Source organism: Arachis hypogaea, chromosome 1 (assembly GCF_003086295.3).
Source record: "Arachis hypogaea cultivar Tifrunner chromosome 1, arahy.Tifrunner.gnm2.J5K5, whole genome shotgun sequence".
Classification (NCBI taxonomy): domain Eukaryota; kingdom Viridiplantae; phylum Streptophyta; class Magnoliopsida; order Fabales; family Fabaceae; genus Arachis; species Arachis hypogaea.
The window spans coordinates 71,098,094-71,102,584 of record NC_092036.1 but is presented as its reverse complement, the minus strand read 5'-3'; the positions used below and the strand labels follow the sequence as shown (position 1 = coordinate 71,102,584).

The 4,491-nt window shown below is 39.3% G+C and overlaps 1 non-coding gene across 1 annotated transcript; it reads right to left on the bottom strand.

Annotated features, from left to right (window-relative positions):
• Positions 1-3,733: 3,733 nt before the first annotated feature.
• Positions 3,734-3,841, bottom strand: LOC112711986 (small nucleolar RNA R71). Its single transcript, XR_003157647.1, has one exon. It is a non-coding gene; the product is annotated as a small nucleolar RNA R71 (small nucleolar RNA).
• Between the last annotated feature and the right edge of the window lie 650 nt (positions 3,842-4,491).

Below are 4,491 nucleotides of genomic sequence, written 5' to 3'. Positions count from 1 at the left end.
AGGGACCTGAGCAAAAATCTGATTCAGAGACTAAAAAGGACTGCAGATGCTGTTGGATTCTGACCTCCCTGCACTCGAAGCGGATTTTCTGGAGCTACAGAAGCCCAATTGGCGTGCTCTCAATGGCGTTGGAAAGTAGACGTCCTGGGCTTTCCAGCAATATATGATAGTCCATACTTTGCCCAAGATTTGATGGCCCAAACCGGCGTTCAAAGTCACCCTCAGAATTTCCAGCGTTAAACGCCGGAACTGGCACAAGAATGGGAGTTAAACGCCCAAACTGGCAAAAAAGCTGGCATTTAACTCCAAGAAGAGTCTCTACACAAAAATGCTTCAATGCTCAGCCCAAGCACACACCAAGTGGGCCCGGAAGTGGATTTTTATGTCATTTACTCATCTCTGTACACGCTAGGCTACTAGTTCTCTATATATAGGACCTTTTACTATTGTATTTAGAGCTTTTGATCATGTTTTTATGATTGAACCCTCTTTGGGAGGCTGGCCATTCGGCCATGCCTAGACCTTGTTCTTATGTATTTTCAACGGTGGAGTTTATACACACCATAGATTAAGGTGTGGAGCTCTGCTGTACCTCGAGTATTAATGCAATTACTATTGTTCTTCTATTCAATTCCGTTTGTTCTTGTTCCAAGATATCACTTGTTCTTTAACTTGATGAATGTGATGATCCGTGACACTCATCATCATTCTCATCTATGAACGTGTGCCTGACAACCACCTCTGTTCTACCTTAGATTGGGTGAATATCTCTTGGATTCCTGATACACGATGCATGGTTGATCGCCTGACAACCGAGTGCTCGCCTGACAGCCGAGCCAGCCATTCCGTGAGATCAGAGTCTTCGTGGTATAGGCTAGAACTGATGGCGGCATTCAAGAGAATCCGGAAGGTCTAACATTGTCTGTGGTATTCTGAGTAGGATTCAGTGATTGAATGACTGTGACGAGCTTCAAACTCCTGAAGGCGGGGCGTTAGTGACAGACGCAAAAGAATCACTGGATTCTATTCCGTCCTGATTAAGAACCGACAGATGGATAGCCGTGCCGTGACAGGGTGCGTTGAACATTTCCACTGAGAGGATGGGAGGTAGCCACTGACAACGGTGAAACCCTTGCATAAGCTTGCCATGGAAAGGAGTAAGAAGGATTGGATGAAGACAGTAGGAAAGCAGAGAGACGGAAGGGACAAGCATCTTCATACGCTTATCTGAAATTCCTACCAATGAATTACATAAGTATCTCTATCTTTATCTTTATGTTTTCGTATATCATCATTCATATCCATTTGAGTCTGCCTGACTAAGATTTACAAGGTGACCATAGCTTGCTTCATACCAACAATCTCTGTGGGATCGACCCTTACTCGCATAAGGTTTATTACTTGGACGACCCAGTACACTTGCTGGTTAGTTGTGCGAAGTTGTGTTTATGCCATGGTATTAAACACCAAGTTTTTGGATTCATCACCGGGGATTATTTGTGTTGTGAAAAGTATTGATCACAATTTCGCATACCAAGTTTTTGGCGCCGTTGCCGGGGATTGTTTGAGTATGGACAATTGACGGTTCATCTTGTTGCTTAGATTAGGTATTTTTTCTTCAGAGTTCTTAAGAATGAATTCTAGAGTTTCATGATGATCGGTTGAAATCTGGCTGGCTGTGAAGCCATGTCTAATTTCATTGGACCGAGGTTTCAACTTATCATCACAAGAGCTTGTTGATTTCTATCAATCTTGCTATTGGAGCAGTGATCTGCTAAGGCTTGGCTGGCCTTTGGCCATGTCTAGTGTTTTGGACCGAAGCTTTCTTTGAAAGCTTGGCTGGCTGTGAAGCCATGTCTAATTCCTGGACCGGAGTCTTAGACTAAACATTGCATGATTCCTGGAATTCTCATTAAGAATTTTGATACCTTCACTTTCTTTTTCCACTTAAATTTCGAAAAAGCACAAAAAAAAATTTAGAAAATCATAAAAACCAAAAATATTTCTTGTTTGAGTCTAGTGTTTTATGTTAAGTTTGGTGTCAATTGCATGTTTCTGTTTTTCTTGCATTCATTCATGTGTCTTAGTGATCTTCAAGATGTTCTTGATGATTTCATTACTCTGATCTTTAATTCCTCTTGACTTGAGTGTTTATGTGTCTCATATGCATTCTCATTAGTGTCAGTAGTATACAAATTGCTAAGTTTGGTGTCTTGCATGCATTATTATTTGATTTTAGTTGCATTTTGATTATTCCTCACTATTAAAAATCCAAAAATATTTTTAATTTGTGTCTCTTCAAGTTAATAATACAGAGAATTGAAGATTCAGAACATACAGCAGAGGAATTATACAGAAAAAGCTGGGCGTTCAAAACGCCCAGTGAAGAAGGACAGACTGACGTTTAAACGCCAGCCAGGGTGCCTGGTTGGGCGTTTAACGCCCAAAAGGGTAGAGTTTTGGGCGTTAAACGCCAGAATGTGCACCATTCTGGGCGTTTAACGCCAGGATGGCACAAGAGGGAAGATTTTGTTTTCAATGCAAATTTTTTTTCAAGTTTCAAAATCTTTTAAAATAAAATCTTTTTCAAATCATATCTTTTCAATCAAATGTTTTTCAAATTCAATTTCTTTCTATTTTCAAAGATACTTGCTATCAATTAATGATTTGATTCAACATTTCAAGTATGTTGCCTTTTCTGTTGAGAAAGGTTTAATGTTTGAATCATATCTTTTCTTGATAGCCAAGTCATTAATTTTCAAAATCAAATTTTTTTAAAAATGTTTTTCAAATCATATCTTCTCAATCACATCTTTTTAAAACCAATCATATCTTCTTAACCACATCTTTTTCAAAATAACTTTCAATCAAATCTTTTTGATTTCTAATTTCAAATTCCTTTTCAAAAATCACTTGATTTCTTTCCCACTTTTATTTTCGAAAATCAATTAGTATTTTTCAAAATGTTTTCAAAATCTTTTACTTGATTTTCGAAAATTACTTCCCCTCTTCTCACATCCTTCTATTTATGGACTAACACTATTCCTTAATGCAAAATTCGAACTCCATCTTCTTTGATAAGTTCGAATTTTCTACTTCTGCCTTCTATTTTTCTTTTCCTCTGACACCTCAAGGAATCTCTATACTGTGACATAGAGGATTCCACATTTTCTTGTTCTCTTCTCTTTCTTATGAGCAGGAGCAAGGACAAAAGCATTCTTGTTGAGGCTGATCCTGAACCTGAAAGGACCTTGAAGCGAAAACTAAGAGAAGCCAAGGCACAACTCTCTGTAGAAGACCTAACAGAAATCTTCAAAGGAGAAGAACACATGGCAGCTGAAAACAACAACAATGCCAACAATGCAAGGAAGGTGCTGGGTGACTTTACTGCACCTACTCCCGACTTCTATGGGAGAAGCATCTCTATCCCTGCCATTGGAGCAAACAACTTTGAGCTTAAGCCTCAATTAGTTTCTGTAATGCAACAGAATTGCAAGTTCCATGGACTTCCATTGGAAGATCCTCATCCGTTTTTAGCTGAGTTCTTGCAAATCTGTGACACTGTCAAGACTAATGGGGTTGACCCTGAGGTCTACAGACTTATGCTATTCCTTTTGCTGTAAGAGACAGAGCTAGAATATGGTTGGACTCACAACCTAAAGAAAGCCTGAACTCTTGGGAAAAGCTAGTCAATGCCTTCTTGGCAAAGTTCTTTCCACCTCAAAAATTGAGTAAGCTTAGAGTGGAAGTCCAAACCTTCAAACAGAAGGAAGGAGAATCCCTCTATGAAGCTTGGGAAAGATACAAACAATTAATCAGAAAGTGTCCTTCTGACATGCTTTCTGAACGAAGCATCATAGATATCTTCTATGATGGTCTGTCTGAACTGTCCAAGATGTCATTGGATAGCTCTGCTGGAGGATCTCTTCATCTGAAGAAGACGCCTACAGAAGCTCAAGAGCTGATTGAAATGGTTGCAAATAACCAATTCATGTACACTTCTGAAAGGAATCCTGTGAACAATGGGACTAGTCAGAAGAAAGGAGTTCTTGAGATTGACACTCTGAATGCCATATTGGCTCAGAATAAAATATTGACTCAACAGGTCAATATGATTTCTCAAAGTCTGTCTGGAATGCAAAATGCACCAAGCAGTACTAAGGAAGCTTCATCTGAAGAAGAAGCTTATGATCCTGAGAACCCTTCAATGGAAGAGGTGAATTACATGGGAGAACCCTATGGAAACACCTATAATCCTTCATGGAGAAATCATCCAAATCTCTCATGGAAGGATCAACAGAGACCTCAACAAGGTTTCAACAATAATAATGGCGGAAGAAACAGGTTTAGCAATGGCAAGCCTTTTCCATCATCTTCTCAGCAACAGACAGAGAGTTCTAAGCAGAACCACTCTGACTTAGCAACCATGGTCTCTGATCTAATCAAAACCACTCAAAGTTTCATGACTGAAACAAGGTCCACCATTAGAAA